Genomic DNA, 20777 nt, shown 5'->3' on the forward strand with positions numbered 1-20777 from the left:
CTCAACTTTTATGCAAACGGGCCATGATGGCGAGCCTCTGAAATTAACATGATAGGAGGACAAGGTTAGAGAGCATGTAGGCACAAGGAAGGCAGTCAGAAATAGGATATGAATTGTGAATACTGCGCGGAAGTCTTTTACGAATGACGTTTAAGTTTCTCTGGTCGGGCAGACAATAAAAGATAATAAGAAAAGGAAGAGCCAGACAAGCCCAAAATGCAAGCCAGCACATATTTGCATCATACTCTCACTACGAGATACCAGCACCGCCTCTGTCTATTGGAGATGAAAATCCTGCGAAAATCTCTGCTCTAGGTATGGCAACAGAGAATGGCAGTGGCGTAATTCTTCAATGCTGAATCACGATTCTTCTCTCTGACAGCTCCTGCGTAACTCATTGCACGCATATATCGCACCTTCACAAAGCACAGAATGCATTGACTGATCCAGAAATATGCGTCCGCATTTGTGAATAAATGTTAGTGGATGCAACAGGAGCAGGTGGGACCATGAATCTGACTCGCAGCTGCGAATGCTTCTAAATGCGTAGTTCCAAAGTGTGCCTAAATAGGGGATCGCTTCTTGAAGTCGTCGAGAATTGAATGTTCTCAATGACGGGTACGCTGGCCATTAAATGGTCATTAAATGCTTGCATATCCTGTTTCGGATAATACCAGACGCAGGCGTACTTGTTGTACGCCGACACTTGGAGAAACATTTCACTGATTCCATTTCAACTGGGATTTAGTTATTTATTACCTCAAGGACCCTATTAAGGGCTTTACTAGAATGGTACCCTTAAACAAGATGAAAAATATAAAGCAATACAAACAATATACAGAGCAACAACATGCAGAGCAACAATATCAACAAAAACAATAGAAACATTATAAAGACTACTGAAGAAGGAGAAGATTTAAGTTTCACATTTCTCTCTTTGTCTGCGCTCATAGCGGTTCTGGTTTACTCAGACTACAGACATTCCTTGTAATTTGTAAATATAGTAGGTTTCGATGACAAAACAGATTAGTGCCACCTGCATTGTACGTCGGGAAGATACAAAAATCACTGTGGTGGTTGACAGACTCCAGGTGTAGCAACATGCAGAGTTGCGGCGATAAATGACGTTTCCAAGGGAAGTAAAGATTAACAACGACACGACTCCTCCGTTAGGAGAAGGGTCCATATAAAAGACTAAAAAACGCAAACGCATCGCTAATAAGAACGAAGAGGAAGATCGCCATTGCCCCACGTGAACTCGCCCGGTCAGGCGAATATTCCACTTTTGACTTTGCCGAGATGTACGTACGACAGCGCGGAACATCGGGAACTGCTAAGGGCTCGAAGACTAGTGCGTGCCTCGATACATGCTGCTTTCCTTAGTTCTAAAATTATCATTCACCGGCAGCTGCGACTCATCCGCTCTGAAGAAGATCGTGAGTTGATTGCATAAAAGAATGTCTCACTGTAAGTATGTCTATGTCTGCGCTTTGCACAGGGAAATGTACTTGGTGAGACTGTGGTGAACGCGTCGGCTCGTTGCTTGAGGTGGCAGGGGTGGGAGCCTGTGGCACTACCCAGAAAAGCTAGCGTTGCTGGATAGTTTCACAGGGTTTCAACTGGATGTTAACAAAACCTCTGTATTATCCGTCCAAAAAGCATACACATAGTGTAGTCTACAAGTGTTGTACACGTTGTCAACAGAAGTTTCTGAATGACTTGATCAACAGAATCAAAAGAGTGAATATTCAAGAAATAAAAAGCACTTAAGAAGTATGTAGGAAACTAAAGTCCATTTTGTGTTCATCAGGATACCCGTGTGAAATTACCTCCGGAATGAAGCATTTACAGAAAGCAAAATATGTAACTTCTCCCTAAACGTGTCAGTTGCTGTAAACAGTAGGATGATATGAAGTTAATATCTGTATACCGCCACCACCACCACCACCACCAACAACAACAACAACAATAAATGAAGTAGTGATGATGACATGTGATGTTTCCCCGTGGTAGCCACAGGACCCCCCCCCCCCTTCACAGATATTAATATGAGAGGATGAATTAATGGTGAAGCTGAATGGTGAAGGAAATGGTGGCCAGGTGGAAGTTCTGTTTAGAACTCTTCGAGAAGTCCAGTGCCTTGAATGAAAGTAAGAAGGGAGCGAAAGTTAAGAATCGTTCGCCCAAATCACCATGGAAGCAGGCAGGGTGCAGGCTATTTGGGTGGGTGTGTATATTGATGACGTGCCGCATGATCGTCGTCCACTTAGCAAGCAAAAGATCGCCACTGTCACTGGTGCGCGCACACCAATATAGGTGGCGGATTATGCTTTCGCACCACAGTCGAAGAACTTGGTGCTTCTTAGATTGTGATGCTGCAGCGATCTTTTCTTGATGCCTGCATAGCAACAGCAATGATGATAATGTAATATTGAATATCGGTTCCATACACAGAGTTCTCATCATCTAACCTTTTGCACCATGCCACACATCAAAACGATGGCTGGTACTCGGGTGCTTGTCCTTCAGAAAGGTTTTCACCTGCGAGTCAGTGACCAGTGTGCTGACGACCAACCATTTAGCTGTGAAGTAGTCAAGGCAAAGCTCGAGCCCCCTCAGTTCCATGCAGTAGCTGGAAGACACGGTTGTTGCCTGCAAATGGATTTCACAAATTTATGTTACTGGCTACGAAATCCACAAAGAAGAAACTTCTATAGGAAACGTACCTTAACTACACCTAACTACCTTAACTACCTTAACTCCATTATCGTATATGTGCCGTGCGGTGTGCCCAGGAGAATCACAACGTGCATCTCCAGCAAGGTGCAGAGGCCTGTCCCCCAGCTTCTCCAGCATTGCTGCCCGTTCTTTATCCCTTTAACGTGTGATTGCTGCCGAGCGTTGATTGTTGCTGAGTGAGTGCGTTGCTGAGTGGGCGATAGTACCGCGACCGGTACGAGTGCGTGAATGCTGGTTGTCGCCAGAGAAGTGCCGGCGAGGACCATCATGAAGCAGGTGGAGGCCGGAAAGTTAACTTGCTGCGATCTCCCTGCGGGTCCCGGTGGAACTCTGGTCCTGGTGCGACTTGCCTGCCAGAAGGTGGTTTGGTGCTAGTTTGCCGAAAAATTTAGGGTGACGAATGACCGAATTACGCCGGACATGGTGTTCGTTGTTCGCGTCACGAAATGTAGAGGTGGTGGTGTTCCTCTATATGACTCCTGACCGGCGATGATGGAATGTCCCAGCGGGCAAATGTGCGTGGCCTCACGCTAGGACGGTGCCGGTGAGTGAGTCAGTGCCAAGAGGAAGTGGCACGTAGCCCAAAGGCGATTGGCTATTGGCGGTAGAACTGGCTGCCAGGCGCAGTAGCGCGCGGCAGCAGAGGCGCGTCGTTTTCGTCGACCACGGACCGCCACTAGCACAATGCCGCCTCATGCGTCGAAAATGAGCTTTAAGTTGCGGAAACAAAATAACGAAAAATGTATGTGGTGACTCTATCGGAACTGCCCTTGGGTTGCATTTCCTATTTTCTTTTAATCTTTTTCCACGACGCAAGAGGCGGCACCTTGCTCCTTCACCCTCTCACATTGAGGGTGAAGGAAAGACGCGTCTCCGAAGATGCGCAATGAACAAAATAAAGCAAAAAACGGTGTTCCTTCACGATTTTTTTGCGGACGATATAGCGAACGGATTTTTGTTCTGAGAATGGCTACGATATCAGGTGACCGAAAGGAACAGATGTTCTCATTGGGACAACCTCGTAGCTTTTATAATTAAGAAGTTAATTATCGAAAGTTAATTAAGGCGTTGTCCTAGGAGTTTGCTAATGCCTTCCTAAGGAGTGGCTTCAGCATATGCTATATTGCAACTGTCTTCATCTCGGAAAAAGTGATATATATACAGGATAGAAATTCATAGTAAAAAACGTAGGCCCCGGAGAGACATGTGGTCAATGGATTTTTTTCTGCCAATAACTTTTGCCGCATATTGGTAGTTTGAGCGCAAATCTGCGAAGAAAGGAGGTTACATTGACACGCCACACGAGAGGGGAAAGGGTTACAAGCCTTACCCATGGAACAAACACGGGCGGTGAGTGCGGGAATCAGAGCTATCTTATCAAAAATGAGGTTATCGGACGGCTTGTAGCCTTATCCTCCCTCGTGTGGCGTGTCAATGTAACCTCCTTTCTTCGCAGCTTTGCGCTCAAAACTACGAGCCGTCAAAAAAGAGGCTGAGCCAAGGGCTGGTTTCCACGGATTTTCGGCGAATTTATTTCGGCAATTGCCATTGCATTACGAGTGGGATTATGTGCTATACTGAGTAAAATGACCACGGGGAACCCATTTCCGCAAAGGAAACGTTAGGTTGCCTGGGGAAATTTCGGAGTTCAACTCAAGAAATTAGCTTTCCATCAATTGAAATGAAATAAAAATGTTAAATATTGTCACGACGCGAAATGGGACGGCGAGTCGTCGAATAAACAGCGAACGGTATATTAGACTACTTGGTAGCAAAACACAAGAGTGATAGCTCTCTGAAAACACCATGGTGTCCAAAGAATGAATGCTCCAGCTTGGAGCCCACAAGCATTTAAGCGTCGCGCCGAAAAGTCTAGAAACAGCACGTGCGTTTGCCAGAGAGGAGGCGATGTGTCTGGAAGCTTCTTGCTTCTTCTTCAGCATGCGCCGGGATGAGATGTACCGATTTGTGCCTGCCCTGGAAGTTTCGCGATGATGACTCGTGGCATTGCCCCCTCCGTAGACGGGGCATCGTCTCGATGCCGTTCCTTTTCCTTTTTTTTTTCATGTTGTTTCCTTCCAGCCAGTCTTCAGCGCTACCTGCTGTAGTACGGCTTGAGTCGAACGACGTGAACTATTTCAGTCCTCGGGGGTCGTCGAGAGGGAACGCTGCCCTCAGGTACCACTTCGTAATCCAGGTCTCCAATGCGTCGAAGTACTTTGTAGGGACCGAAGTACCGCTTCAGTAGCTTCTCGCTCAGGCCTCGTCGTCGAATTGGCGTCCAAACCCATACCAAGTCGCCTGGACTGAAGCGTACGTCTCGTCGGCGCAAACTGTATCTTCTTTTATCGACGCGTTGTTGTTGACCAATCCGTAGTCTGGCCAGCTGGTGGGCTTCTTCTGCTCGCTGTGTGAAGTCCAGAGCGTCGTTTTCCACATCACTGGGTTCGTGGGGCAGCATCGCGTCTAGCATAGTCGATGCGTCATGGCCGTGTGCAAGGCGGAACGGTGTGAATCCCGTTGTTTCCTGGACAGCCGTGTTATAGGCGAACGTGACGTAAGGCAGTATGTCGTCCCATGTCTTGTGCTCGACGTCGACGTACATCGAAATCATGTCGGCAAGGGTTTTGTTTAGGCGTTCGGTGAGCCCGTTCGTCTGCGGATGGTACGCCGTTGTCCTCGGTGAGCGGTGTTGCTGAGTCGAAGGATTTCTTGTGTTAGCCTGCTTGTAAATGTCGTTCCCCTATCGGTGATTAAGGCGGTCGGAGCTCCGTGCCGTAGTACGATGTTCTCGATGAAGAACTTCGCCACTTCTGTTGCTGTGCCCTGTGGAAGTGCCTTAGTCTCAGCATAGCGTGTCAGGTAGTCGGTGGCGACGATTATCCAACGATTTCCGGAAGACGAACGTGGGAAGGGCCCGAGTAGATCCATCCCAATCTGCTCGAACGACGCCGACGGCGGTGCGATTGGCTGAAGGTACCCAGAAGGTCGTACCGGCGGCGTTTTTCGTCGTTGGCATTCCCGGCACGTCCTTACGTAGTGGTGTACGGTCTTGGCCAGTTTTGGCCAGTAGTACTTTTCCCTTATACGGGCCAGTGTCCGGCTGTATCCCAAATGACCTGATGAGGGTTCGTCGTGGCAGGATTCAAGAATCTCGGTGCGCATGTCCCCAGGCACAACGAGAAGCCACGTAGCGCCTTGTGGTGCGTGGTTTTCTTTGTAGAGAACACCATTACGTAGGGAAAAACTTGGGAGTGATCTTCTGAAGATGGGAGGTATATTGTCGGCGCGGCCCTGCAGATAGTCGACGAGTGTCTTCAATTCGAGGTCGTTACATTGCTTGGTAGACATGGTAGTCGCGCTCATTAGACCGAGGAAGGCGTCGTCGTCCTCGAGGCTGTTGTCCTGTCGCTGGAGTAGTGCTCGGGACAGGCAGTCGGCGTCGTTGTGTTTTCTTCCTGACTTTTAAGTGACGGTTACGTCATACTCCTGTAATCGGAGGCTCCATCTCGCTAGGCGTCCTGAGGGGTCCCTTAAACCAGCCAGCCAGCACAGAGAATGGTGGTCTGTTACCACCTTGAACGGCCGTCCGTACAGGTAGGGGCGCAACTTTGTGATGGCCCATATGAGTGCGAGGCACTCTTTTTCGGTCGTCGAATAGTTCTTCTCTGCCTTGGTTAGCGTTCTGCTTGCGTAAGCGATGACACGTTCGACGCCGTCGTGAAGTTGAACGAGCACGGCTCCTAGACCATCGTTGCTTGCGTCGGTGTGTATTTCTGTTTCGGCGTTTGGATCGAAGTGGGCAAGCACGGGTGCGGTCTGTAGACGCGTCTTCAATTCATCAAACGCCTGTTGCTGGGCTCCACTCCAGATAAACGTGGATCCGTCCTTCGTGAGGGCATTCAGGGGTGACGCAATTCTTGAAAAGTTCGGAATGAACCGTCGGTAGTAGGCGCAAAGGCCAAGAAAGCTTCGAACGTCTTTCACGTTAGAAGGAACACGGTAATTTGCGATGGCCGCCGTCTTCTCGGGGTCGGGGCGTACGCCGTCGCTGCTCACGAGATGGCCGAGAAATCTGAGTTCCTCGTAGCAGAATCGACATTTCTGAGGCTTCAACGTCAGCCCTGCAGTTCTGAGAGCCTCGAGGACTTGCTTTAGCCGTTCAACATGTTCTTCGAATGTTCTTGCGAAGACTACAACACCGTCGAGGTACACCAGGCAGGTTTGCCACTTCAACCCGGCGAGACCTGTATCCATAACACGCTGGAACGTCGCTGGTGCTGTGCAAAGGCCGAAAGGCATAACCTTGAATTCGTAAAGTCCATCCGGAGTGACGAAGGCAGTCTTGTCACGGTCCCGTTCGTCGACTTCAATTTGCCAGTACCCCGTCTTGAGGTCCATGGAAGAGAAAAAATTTGCGTTTTGAAGGCGATCGAGCGTGTCGTCGATGCGCGGTAACGGGTAGACGTCCTTCTTCGTTATCTCATTGAGTTTCCGGTAGTCGACGCAGAACCTGAGTGTTCCGTCCTTCTTCTTCACTAGTACCACCGGCGATGCCCACGGACTGGTCGACGGCTGGATAATGTCATGTCTTAGCATCTCTTCTACTTGCGTTCGGATCGTTTCTCGCTCCTTGCAGGAGACCCGGTACGGCACGCTGTGAATTGGACGGGCCTTTTCGTCGACAATGATGCGGTGCTTCGCAATGGGCGTTTGTCTTACTTTCGACGATGCAGCAAAGCAGTCACTGAAATTGTTGAGCATCTGGAGAAGGGTTTGCGTTTGAGTTGTATTGAGTTGAGGGTTTACGTCGAAATGTTCGGCCTCGTGCTCCGTGGTGACCGCGATGCGAGCAGTGTCCATCAGGCAAACATCCGTGGTGGAGTATTGGTCTACGATGACGGCTATCTTCGTGCCATTCGCCAGGTGTTGTGGTATTACCAGGATTGGATGTTAGAGTGTCTGCTGTGCACGCCAGCGACATGCATCGTTTATTGATTGGTCCAGGAGAAACGCATCAACATCAGATCAAGATACACAATGCAGTATTGTCAATACGTAAAGTCAAAGTCAGTAACTCAACTTTCCTCTCACACCAGTCTATACTGAAGAAACATCCAGCGTGTTATACTATGCGAGGTTTAGAGAGCAAAATTAAGACATTAACTGCTGGCTCAGTGGATGGAATTTTCGACAATCTATACACCGATCGCATTCCAGGTCGGATCTCAATGGTTATGACACGGACGACGCCTATCAGGGTGACTTCAAATTGAGTCCTTTCAATTTTGAGCATTTCAATGTGAGTTCAGTAACACTAACAATTGACGGACATCGAAAACAACTCTCATACGATTGGGACAATGACCTATGCAGAGGAAGCTATTATGATTTCCTACCTCAACTGATTGATAGAAAGGTCGAGCTGCGTTATCAGAATTATAAAACTAATTCATTCATATTGCATTGGAACCTCAGTGCAGACGAGTCCGTTGGCGGCTACTTTAATCCGATACGTAAGGGAAATTGTAGAATTGAACTTAGATTTGCAAAACCATTGCCTCACGCTGTGTCGGTTATACTTATAAGTGAGAGCCCCAAGATACTGACAGTCAATGCTGACCTTGCAGTTCATTTGGATTGAATCATGGACGTTCTAGATCTTGAATTATTGTTTTCAATGAACCCTCAAACTGTGAGAATGTATCGAGGAACCTACGCTGTCGACAGAGTTTCGCCACTTCAAGAAGAAGGCTTCATTGTCATTAATACGCATCCACACGACGGCCCGGGAGAGCATTGGTTGTTGTACATGATGGATCGCAATGATAGATTCATCTATGTGGACAGCTTTTGTCTACCACCAATTGAAGAGTAACTGCTAGATCTACCTGTTGACGAATATTGTGACAAGTGTATACAGAGTCTCTACAGCTCCCACTACGGCCTCTTTGTTTCCGTATTTCCTTCTCGTCTTTGTACTTACTGTACTTATTCACTCAAAAGCATTATGTCATTATTTGACAATAACTTGTACACAATGATCTCAAGGTAATAAAAATGACTGAAGAGGAATACCTCATTTAAGAAAAATTCTCTCATTTATTCAATGTACAAGCACTTTGAAGATAATCCTCCGGACTCACTATCTTGCGAGAGCCGTCTTCTTTTCGCTGGACGATGTAGTGCGAATGCTGAATGTAATAATTCCGAAGGATCGGTCTTCTCAAACCGGCATTGATAAGGGTCGGTGAAATCTGTTCACCATCACGGTAACGTCTTAACAAGTCACATTTCACGGCGACAAACTTTTGTAGTCTCTCCCTTAGTTGTCCGCGTCTTGTTTTGAGTTGATACGGTAAACATTGCAAGATGAGTGTGAATTCACTCTCAGGTCCGTTGCAATTCAAGTACGAGTTTAATTTCATCAGGTCCTTATACATCATCCACTGTATAGTCAAGTGAAATCTCTCAGCCGAGTTCATACTCAATCCGAGTTGGGATGGCATCCGAGATATGGTCTGATGTTATGATCTAGCCAGTCTGACGATTTCGTTGAAATCAATCCCCCGCAGCGACATTGTCTCAGATGGTCGCCATTTTGTATAAAGAAACTTCTGGGTGGTGTCTTCAATGTTTGCACAACGGGCAAGTCGCCTGTCAGAAGACACTCGTAATCTAAAACAAAAATCTCCTTAAAGTTACTGGAAAGAGAGGAGAAAAGCTGTAAAACTCACAGTCCTCCATGGAGAGTGAATAGCACTCGTCTGTTTCCATCGTTGATTTGGGAGAGAATGAGATGGAAAGGATGCCTATTGGTTTTCTTAGTATGCCATTGGTTAACGATTTTCTATATACAATTTTCGGTTCCGCCCACGTTTACTATAAAATATTGACCCATGGCTTGTTTTTTCCATCAAGTTCTGTTGCCCTGGTTGCAGTGCTTGTTTCCTTTGCCAAAAATTTGTTTTGGTGTGCTGCCGAGATCTTTGAAAAGTAAGTCCACTTCTTGCTTACTGCTCTTATTTTAATTTATGGAATGCCTGTTTCTAGTGCCTCGCTGTGGAATCTGTGGGTATGATTGCATTGAGGAGGTAATTCGTCGTATGGAGGAGGAAGTTAACGTTCCAAATTTAGATCCTGCTTTGTTTGATGAAGAGTGGGGATTAGAATTTGATCAGGTTTTGATGGATGGAGTTTTTGATGATAATACGCCGGCAGATGCTGTGCAAATTCCAGATAGCCCAGAGCCTGTTGTGAACGATCTCGCGGAACATGTTTCGGTGGCTCATCCTGGTGTTAGCGTACCATACTTTCCATTCTTTGAAACCGCTGCGGCCTTTAAAGGGTACCTGTTGGCGTCACCGTATGACGACTTTGTCGAGGATCCGTTCGAATACCTGGTACATTACCAGCATGATATAGTTTCCATATTACAACAGCACCCCATACCTTTTAAATTTTATATGTGCGTGAAAGTACTGATGGTAAAGCGAGTTGGCGATTCGATTAGTAGCCATTTTGCTTTTCTAAGTGCCGTGTCACGAGAAATTCATAGTCTCGCGGATATAATGGTTGCGCTAAAAGAATGATTATCGAGTTAGCGCGCAACCTTGAAAATTATCAGGGTGAAGGTAGCGGTTACGTATCTCGGGACGTATCCGAAATTGAATTGAACATAAGCACGATTGAAAAAAAGAAGATTGGTTGTGACACTGTAATTCCTGCCGAACTGAAAAAAAGAAGAAGAACACTCACAAATTTAAAATGCCCCGACAACGAGCGTTTCAAATGCAATACTTTAGCGCAATTGCATCCTCAACAAAAATATGGAAATGATTGGAAAACATATCGCAAATATCTGGTTGATCTCGAATCGAATCCATCGGCACGAGTCAGATGGTGGCCCAACAGTCCGGTATCATATTCGGAGATTGCAGAATTTGAAGAACGGAACCAAATTGAAGTGTATGTGTACTCATATCAGGATGGGAGTATCCACACTTCCCGTGTTCCGCGTCTCGCATTTAATGATAAAGTGCAATGATTGGAATTTGATAATCACTTTTTTGGGACAAAGAATTACAGTACCCTGTTTGGTCGCAAAGAAATGTTTTTTTGTGAAAAGTGTACGAGGGGATTTACAACACAGGAAAACCTAGTGTCACATAGGAGAGTGCGAAGGAATTTTGAGGAGCTTTTGTTGGAGTTCCCTGAGCCAGGTAAGAATGTTCTAAAATTTGACAAGTTTGGTCACATGTTTGCATTTCCATATATTATCGGACTCGATACAGAGTCTGTCCTCGACCCTAATACGAACGTGAAAAGTGCCGTGCAGAAGCATGATATGAGTTCCTTTTGCTGCATTCTAATCAGAACCTATGATTCGAAAGTACTCGCAAATGAAAAATATTTAGGCCCCGATGCCGCTTCCAGGTGCGTCGACTGCCTGTTATGTTTTCATAACAAGGTGGTCGATATCAGTCGTTGCCCTGCCCCCATTAAACTCACAGATGAAGAAACTCGTAAACATATCGCTGCAACGCACTGTGAGTATTGTGGTGTGTTATTTAGTGTTGACAGGAAAAAGGTTCGTCATCACGATCACAGCCGTGAAAGCAGTGTCAGCAACTTTTTGGCTACCATTTGTAGCGAATGTAACATCAGTTGCAGCAATCATGGCAAAATTCCTGTGCTCACCCACAACCTTCAGTACGACATCAGCTCCTTGTTGCATTGCTTCCATGCTTTGAAGTGAAAACGCCCACCCAAGCTCAGCGCAACGAGTTCGGAGAAGATTCAGAATTTTGAATATGGGAATCTCATATTCAGGGACACCACGCAATTTTTAAATAGTTCCCTTTCTTGCTTGTTGTTTGAAGGTATCAGAAGGAATTAAGGCATTTAAGTGTCTACAGCAAGTGTATGGTAATGACTTTGCACGTTTAACCAGGAAAGGTGTGTACCCTTATTCCTGGATCAAAAGCTCTCAAGTCTACAATGAAGAATGCCTGCCGGCCAAGGATGGTTTTTATGATGATTTGAATGGAACACACATCAGCGATGATGACTATGCTTTTGCTGGGGAAACATATGATCATTTTGATTGCAAGTCATTGAAAGATTATACATTGATCTTTTTGGAACGTGATGTCCTGGTCCTGTTAGATGTTATGCAGCATTTTAGACAGCTTTCTATGAAGACATGTGGATTGGAAGTGCTGCACTTTGTCAGTCTACCCGGATTTTGTTGGCAGGCTGCTCTCAAGTGTATAAAGGCCAAGATCGAGCTGCTTACAGATGAAGATATGTATCGAACCATCGAGTCTTCTATTAGAGGTGGTATTTGCCAACAAGGATTGAGGTATGTTGCTGCCAATAACAAATATTGTGCAAACTTTGACCGGGAGAAACCGCAAAGTTACATCTCCTATTGGGATGCAAACAGTCTGTATGCCAGTTGCCAAACATTGCCATTGTCTATTGGAAGATTCGAGTGGGTGCCCGAATCCGAATTTTCGAGTTTGGACATCATTAACCATCCTCAGGATGCAGAGTACGGCTACATTTACGTGTGCGACCTCGTCTACCTGCCGGAGCTACACCAGAAGACCAGGTATTTCCCACTAGCTCCAATGAAACAAAAGGTTGACGACAGTTGGTTGTCAGAGTATCAGTTGGCTGTAAAAGACCAATTGAATTACAAACCTGCAGCACAGGGTAAGTTACTTCTCACTTGTAATGATAAAACAGAGTATGTTGTACATTATCGTTTGTTGAGTCTATATTGCAAGTTAGGTATGCGGGTGAGCAAAATTCATAGAGTGTTGAAATTTCGTCAGGGTACGGTCTTTGGCCCGTACATTGAAATGAATATTAAGCGACGCATTGCAGCGCAAACGAACTTTGAAAAGCAGATATTGAAGTTAAGCTGTAATGCCCTTTACGGTAGGACACTCCTTTACCCCAGGCGATTTAGATCAATTAAGATAGCATTCACCAAAGAAGAGGCCCAAAGATATAGCTCCTCAAACGACTGCATTCGATTTGAAATTTTGTCAGAGAATTGTGTGTTGTATGAGATGAAGAAAAGGAAGGTAAAGTGTAGCTTTCCATTACAGATTGGTTTTTGTATTTTAGATTATAGTAAGTTGGTAATCTACGAATTTGTCTATTGCACTCTCTTGGAAAAATTGAATTGCCCCATCACCATCATGTATTCGGATACCGATTCTATCATTGGTGTGTTTCATACGTCAGAGTATCAAGAGGAAATCAAAAAGATTGCAGATGATCACCTTGATCTTTCATCCTATCCCAGTGATCATCCACTCTATAGCAATAAAAATAAAGGGCATTGTTCCACTTCAAGGATGAGACTGGAGGTAGGATAATTGAAGAGGTGGTTGCTCTGAAAGCAAAAATGTATTCTATCCGATTGAGTGACGATAGTCAAAGAGCAAAAGGTGTTACGAAAAGTATTGCTCGTAGGGAATTGCATCACAATGTATATAAAGATGTTTTGTTTAATAGTGTGAAGGTAAGTCATCTACAAAGGACCATATGTAGTAAGCGCCAATGTATGTATACAGTGGAAACAACTAAGCTTGCACTCATGCCCTATGATGATAAGCGATACCTCTTTAATGCAATTGAGTCATACCCATATGGAAGCTGTGAAATTGGTAATGAGTAAGTATATTCTTTATTATGTGTATTGTGTTTCTTCTGTTACAGGTCGTGAAGGTTTTTCGGCTGGGTTTTTCTCCTTCACCTGATTGGCATCACAATTGGCACAATTTCCAGCACAATTGGCTTTAATAAATATATCTCAACTTGATTGGCATTACAATTGGCATTAATAAATATATTTTCACTTGTGCTTTTTGTGTATGACCCTTCTTTGCATGTCTTTGCATGTTATAAGCGCGCGGACAACCCTCCGTACACGCGCTGCGCCCTCCGCACACGCGCCGCGCGGGAGAAAAATACGCGATGGTGTCCCAGACGCTGTGGGGTTCGAACCAGACACCCATAGAGCTAACTCTCATCCAGTTTCCCTCCCAACATAATATTACTACGCCGCAATGGTGCTACAAGCTTCTGTACTGCCACCAGTATACACAAGAAACCAAAGCGGTGCATCATATACGTATGCATGTGCTATATTTGAAACACATTTAGTCAAATCCGTTAAACTCTGATGCAACAGCGTCGCTGTCATAGTATACTTCAGTGTCCTCTCTGCTTTCCATTTCGCGGCCCTTCTCAACCACGCCGTTCTTCTGAAATGAATTATTGACCGTTTATGAAGTCCAGTGTCCTTTCGCCGGATCTGTCAACTGACCCTAAGAGATATGAAAGAAAGCCACAGCACACCCTGAAAGTGGCTAGAATTTGTACGTCACTGACCTGAAAAGAAACTCTGCAGGAAAATATTTCCGTGTACAACGCGCGCCGATAGATAATGCGTAGATAATGCGTAATGCGTAGTAGATAACGCGCAGGATCTCTTCAGAGCACTTTTTTTATTGTATAACGCGTGCGATATACACCGGAAAATACGGTAGTTTCGATAACCACCCAGCCACTGATCGTCTGCGGAAAGTATATTTCCAACTCTGAGAGTAGTTCGTTAGAAGACTAATCCCGTGGTTTTGAAGTGTAGGTCTTGAAAAATCAATTCCAGAAATTCCTGAAATTTAAAAACTTTTATAAGCGAGGAACTTGTGTGAAAATGATGGTCATCATCTGCCAGTCCCAAATGTGCCCGGCAGACGGTCAACACCCAAATCACCTCAAACCATTGCTCTTAGTCAAACGTTTTATAGATAAACGTTTATTGAAACACACGGGGACTGCAAGTCATTAATGAATAGAGCACATAATCACCACAATCCGTGGAGGAAGCTGCTGCATGGTGTACCACGAGCGAAGGTGACTGTGTAGCATAATCGTTACTAATAAACCAGCACTTACTTGGTGGACTGGAACTCGTATAATAAATAAATAAGTCACAAGGAAGTCGCGTTTAAGTGTGCCTTCTCATATTGTACGATTTTTTGTAATAGACCTCACCTTGATTGTAAACAAATGATGTCGTAGTGTTCGACAGCACCACCAATCTGGTAGAGCTGAACTATGTTCAAAGTTAGGGGCGAACAAGGTCGCGCCCAAAAGTCACGGTCTTGAGGGGATTACGATTGTCTCTGAAAGGGACGCGACCTTAGGTCGTACTTTTCTTCCAATAGACTTCTCCCTGTTTGTAAACAAGTGACGTCATAGTGTTTGACAGCGCCATCAATTGGTAGAGCTTAACAACGCTCGAAGCTAGAGGCGAACAAGGTCGCTCCCGAAAGCCGCGGCCTTGAGGGGATTACGATGGTCCCTGAAAGGAACGCGACCTTCGGTCCTACTTTTCTTTCAGTAGGAGGCACCGAACACGTGCCCATTCCTGGAACACAGCCCTCCCCTTCCGATTTTTTTCTGTTTCAGTCTGTCTACCAACGTCATAATGACGTTTCTCTAGTAGAGGTCTATAAGAGGCATCGTACAAGTGCTCATTCGTGGAACCCAGCTCTCCCATTCCGAATTGTTTCGGTTCGAGTCTGTCTACGAAGGTCATGATGACATTTCTCAGGTAGAGATCTATTACTTACACATTATGAGTTGTATGGGCTTGGTCTGCACCATTCTACCGGTAGCCCTGTCTTTTCGGTAGCCCTTCCTAAAGATGGTTACGGGGCTCTTCCATCTTCTTGAGCCTGAAGGGCAAGAGCCTCCGGGCTGCACATGGAGTCTTTGCACAAAGCAAGCGCGAACTAAATCGTGGTAACAAACCACATTCCGCATAGGATTACGACACTCACTTTCAGATTATGCAACTGTTGGGGTGAAGCCTTCTCTTTTTTCCCCGGTGGGCTGGGAACGCAACTGAAGGCACGAAAGTGCATAAAACCTTAATTTGTGTGTACCACTAATAGAAAGAAGCCACCTTCGTGAAGTAATACGGGTCGGTGAAACAGCGGTGCACCCCACCCGCGCTGTTTGGGTGGGTCGATATGTCTACCAACGTCATCATTACGTCATGGAGACGTTTCTTCGGCAGAGGTCTATTGCGGATCACGGTCTACTTAGCAGGTTTCTTGGGCTCTGGCTTAGCAGCTTCTTGGGAGCTTTCAGGCATGGCGTAATACATGGAGGCCCATGTTTGTGCCGCCTAACATAGCGGCCGCCTGCAGGTGGCTGCGCACATGCGAAAAAGTTACTTTAGTCCGTTCACCAGAGCTCCAACCAAAAAAAAAAAAAAACACAGAACACAGGAACCAGTTTGTTTCTCGCGGACGAAATGTTTACAAAAACCCCTTGTCCAGTGAAGATGCGTGGTAGATTGTCTTTGTATTAATTATGTTAGACACGAGGAAGAGGTCCTTTAAGATGCATTGATTGCAAGAACACCACAGTGCACTAGCATGACTTCCGTTGAGTTACCCCTACGCTTTTACACCATCTTTCCCTATGAATTCACAGTCCATTAAAGTGCCACCCCGGACTCGGAAAACAACGTTCATGTTATTTAGTCCATGGAAAGAAGGCGCCTCAAGGATTCTACACGCGAAATTTCAATCCTGTTCACGAACGCTATGCATTACTGTCAATTTTTGAAGGTCTGCTGAGCCTCCACAAGTTTCGATGACGCAACGAGCGAGTGACGTAATTATAGGCCCACAAACTGCAATGATGTTATCTTCTGGGCACTCGTCTCCTAGCAAGGACGCCGTCGTCCGGGGACGGTCACGTGGTGGAGAAGTCATGTGAGGCTGATCGAAAGAGGGGAAAATCGGAGAGATGGCTTCTCCCTTCTTTGTGTTTTCTCCGGCGGCCCCATGTATTCTCTATGGGCGAAACAATGCGATCTTTTGCAGCTAATACTGAACCGATTTGGACCAAACCGGCCTTGTTCGATAGATTTTTGAATTCATTCAAAGCTTTCAAACAATTCGCATTTGAGACATTTCCAATTTTTTGCAGAAGTTTTTAAAAACCTTACGAAAGCTGCAAAAAAAATTTATAAGTTCTGTCTCTCGCTTTTGGAAGTTCATAGCTCGTTTACTGTAGCACATATGTGAAATGTAATCAGTAGCATTTACGCTGAATTCTTGCTTGAATATTTACGTGTCAGTGTCATGTCTGTCCATGCCTCCAGCTGTTCACAATATTGAAAAAACTTAAGGTATGTACGGCTCCGTGAACTGCCCCGTCTTGCCATCGTACAGTAGCACCATATTGCCGGTCACAAGGGAACTTCATATCGTTCCGCGGAATGCAGTCACTGTTTTGGCACCCAATCCCAGAAGGGGTTTCCCCGGCAGCGGAAGCGCCAAAATGAGGTCGTGAAACCTGTCTGAGGAAACCCGCGTTGGGTAGGTCCCCAAAGAACACACGCGGTCCTGAGGATGTCCCCAAAGTGTCATCGTGTCCTCGTCCTTCGATATGAATCCACAGAGCGTCCTGAGGACGATACTCGCGGACTGTCCGCGAAGAGTCATCCAAGTACGTCCTGTGCGTGTCCCTGTGGGTAACTGACTGGATGAGAAATATTATTTTGTACAGTTCACCTGCTAAGATTCCCCAAATATTGAGTGATACATTTGTTTTGTTTTTGGGTCGATCTCTCGGGCTGAATGGCATTTGTCATAAACAAAGTGCGGTCCTGTGTAAGATTCCTCTTCCCACAAAAAGGTGACTGTCTATGACACATTGAGCATTTACCGGGAAAAAGACAGAAATACGCGATTCTGTTGCACTGTTTTTGACCTCCCAAGGTCCCACCGAATGTCTCAAACCAAATGGAGTAAGAAACACAGGATTTGCATCGATGGGGAGTTAATACTCTAAGCAATTCCTCGTTTGTTGTATTATTTGTTTGCATAATCGAATTAAACTTAGCAGCTCACCCTTCGTTTTTAATTCTGAAGCGACTAAGGCACTCCAATTTACGGGAGGACGCGTAACAAGCAATAAATAGTATCTGTTGCTGTTCGGAGGGAAAGTCCAGTACCTTTCGAAGTGAGTTTCTCGGACATAGGGCTCCTGGAACTACTTTTTCAGAATCTTTGATATTTCTTTCTGCTTGCTTTTTAAACCGCCGCGCTCTTTGTCCGTTATGAGAAATACGCTAAACAAATAAAAAGGAGCAAACGAAAAGCTGGTGACTAAGGTTGAACAAGTGCCGGAAAGAGAAAATCGGCCTTGTACTCAAAATGGGACACCTTTCTCAAAGTAAATAAATAAATCATCACTATAAGATATCCTCTTTTGCTCCTAAAACCTTACTGGTGGTATTTTTGGGACACTTCCTGAGGAGCTTCTGGGGATGGCCCGAAGCGTTGCATTTTAACACTTTTCTGACCAACTGAGGACCATACGGGGATGTCCGAGGAATGTTATTCCTGTCCCAATGAAACATCCCTGGGATGACCTGAGGATATCATTGTGTTCTTGGGGTCGTTGCAAAATAATGGGAAGGCCTTGAGAATAGGAAGAATAGGCGGCATAGACCGGGAAAACTTTGCTACAGAGCCTGCCAATGAACTTACACAATATTCGTCTCCCATCGCATGGGGGAAGTGAGGCACAGTGAGACCGAGTGGTGTTATCATTCACTCTCCCGATGTGTTGAAATTGAAAGACAGTTTTCTTTCTTTTTTTTATGAGGTAATATCAAGCTCAAGCTTTCATGAGGTAATATCAAGCTCCAGCAAATCAGGCTGCTTCTTGCAGTTTTTTTTTTTTTTTTTTTTTTTTTGCACTGGGCCTCCCACATTGTACTTGCTACAATGTGAAATCAAGTTTCAATTCATTCAGTTCAATATCAAACAGTCGAAGACTGGGTTATGAAAAGGCCGAAAAATAAGGAATTCCAAGAGGATGTCTGCGAACCAAATAATTTAAGAATAAAACGTTGAGAAAGAATCCTCGTAGAAATTCACTTTTTAAAATAACTTCTTAAAAATAAGCTCTTTCTCTATCCAAAGCTGTAAGATCAACCCCAGTACACGAGGATTGTGCCAGAAAGCGGTATGCGCTGGACAAGGTCATACAAAGTTATTTTAAATGCATAAGACGCATGTAGCACATTAATTCCCAATACCTGTCCTGAGCAGAGTTGTGGAACTACCTTATGTAGCAGATGTAAGTTTTCGAATACAGTGAACCCCCGTTATTATGACCATGGTCGTTCCTGAAAATTTTGGTCATAATGCGGAATTGTCATATTAACGGGGGATATTTGCAGGGGGTTCACAGCATTGTTCCCCAACAGTATGGTCGTAAAGCGCGTATGTCAGATTATCGGGGGTCATATTAACGAGGGTTCACTGTGTATATTTTTCATTTCTTGGTGGCTTCTGGCTTTCGATAGTTCTGTCTTCCGGGTTCCCGGCCTTTTTAGTTTTCAGCCTACAGAGTGAAGCATGTAGTCTCACACACAAACATGTCGTTAGATTAATGTCTTAGATCGATATCTCATAAGTGCTCGTAAGTGTCCCAGGCTCGGGCGGGTCCAACGAAAAATGTCCCCGCAAGAAATGTCCCCGGAAAAAATGTTCCCTGAAGAAATATACCCCGGAAAAAATGTTCCCTAAAAAACGTGCCCTGAAAAAAAATGACACCTGAGGTACATCCGCCTTTGGAATGCGTGTATTGGTCGACTTCAGACTTTGCCTTTTACTAGGACATTCTGAATATCTGAATTTTTGGAACACGGAAGCGAGTAATTGTATATTCAATTCCATTTCCGAATCAAATATGGATTTCAATGTTCGAATCCCGATGTTATAATTTTTCGGCTTTTTAAGTTTCGGCCTTCTGATATCTTGTCTAGGTTTCGAAGGATACATGTATGTTGTAAGGACCAAATTTAGATTCACTTGCACATAGGCGCAAAGTAAATAAACCAAAACTGGGTGAAATTAACGATGAAGGATGGAAGTCACTGAAAACGTTAGCCAGCTGTAGGATGTGGGTTTGAGTCCTACAGCTGGCTAACCTTTTCAGTGACTTTCATCTTTCATCGTTAATTTCTTAGGCAACTTGAGGCCTTGTATGTGTGCGTGATTGTCCCTTCTATGTTGTTCCAGCCTCAGAACATCACTTCTCTCATGTAAAACTGGGTGTCCGCCCATTTCATCGAACGTCGTTTGGTCGAATGCCGTTTGTTGGAAAGGAGTTCAAAGCTCCGTGGAGTGCGTCGTACGCACCTGTTTTTCTGTAACTTTGGATTCGAGCATACGGTGCAGGCAATCAGTGTCCTCTGCTTTTGTATTTATTTGTTTGCTTTGTTCAGCCGAAGAGGGGAGGCCACTGGTTATTTTAAGACCTTTGTCATTTACGAACAACACAGCTGAACAGGACAGTGGGAACAATCCGACGAACTACACATATTGAAGAAAGTGGCCTCACGTTGGGAGCAGCCGACAGTCTGTGCTTCTTCTGGGCACCCTTCTCATTGCTGGCGGCAAATTTAAAGGGAAACTTCTGAAATGGGATATCCATATCTGCGCGAAAGCCACTCGAAGTCTGTGGATACTAAGAAGGAAATATCGCCATGGTACAACAAAACACATTAAATTAACAACATATAAAGCATTAGTCCCGAGTGGCTCGGGACTAACATCTCCATTTTTTTTTGTTTTACAAATCAATCAATCAAAACATTAGTTCCACCTTATTTAGAGTATGCATCTGCAATCTCGGATCTCTGCACATCCACGCTATCCGAGAAAAAAACAAAGAAAGGAGACAAAATGCAAAGGTCTGCTGCACGGCTTATCTTGTCTAGGTTTCGAAGGACTTATTCGGTTAATGTTTGTAGCGACAAATAAATTTAGATTCACTTGCACAAAGACGCAAAGTAAATACACTAATGCTGAATAGTCAGTTAAATACAAACATTCCGTCTACAAAATGTTATAGTGTGAGAACTCAGCGCCAAAGAAAAATCAGCAGGTGAATATGGGCACCGTGCACTAGCGAGA

General features: G+C 45.0%; 1 long non-coding RNA gene across 1 annotated transcript; it reads left to right on the forward strand.

Annotated features, from left to right (window-relative positions):
- The first annotated feature begins 1225 nt into the window (after window positions 1–1225).
- Window positions 1226–13621, forward strand: LOC135391444 (uncharacterized). The gene is made up of 4 exons (XR_010421949.1): window positions 1226–1351; window positions 1409–1467; window positions 9661–9735; window positions 9793–13621. It is a non-coding gene; the product is annotated as an uncharacterized LOC135391444 (long non-coding RNA).
- The last annotated feature ends 7156 nt before the right edge of the window (window positions 13622–20777 follow it).

This window comes from Ornithodoros turicata, chromosome 4 (assembly GCF_037126465.1).
Source record: "Ornithodoros turicata isolate Travis chromosome 4, ASM3712646v1, whole genome shotgun sequence".
Classification (NCBI taxonomy): domain Eukaryota; kingdom Metazoa; phylum Arthropoda; class Arachnida; order Ixodida; family Argasidae; genus Ornithodoros; species Ornithodoros turicata.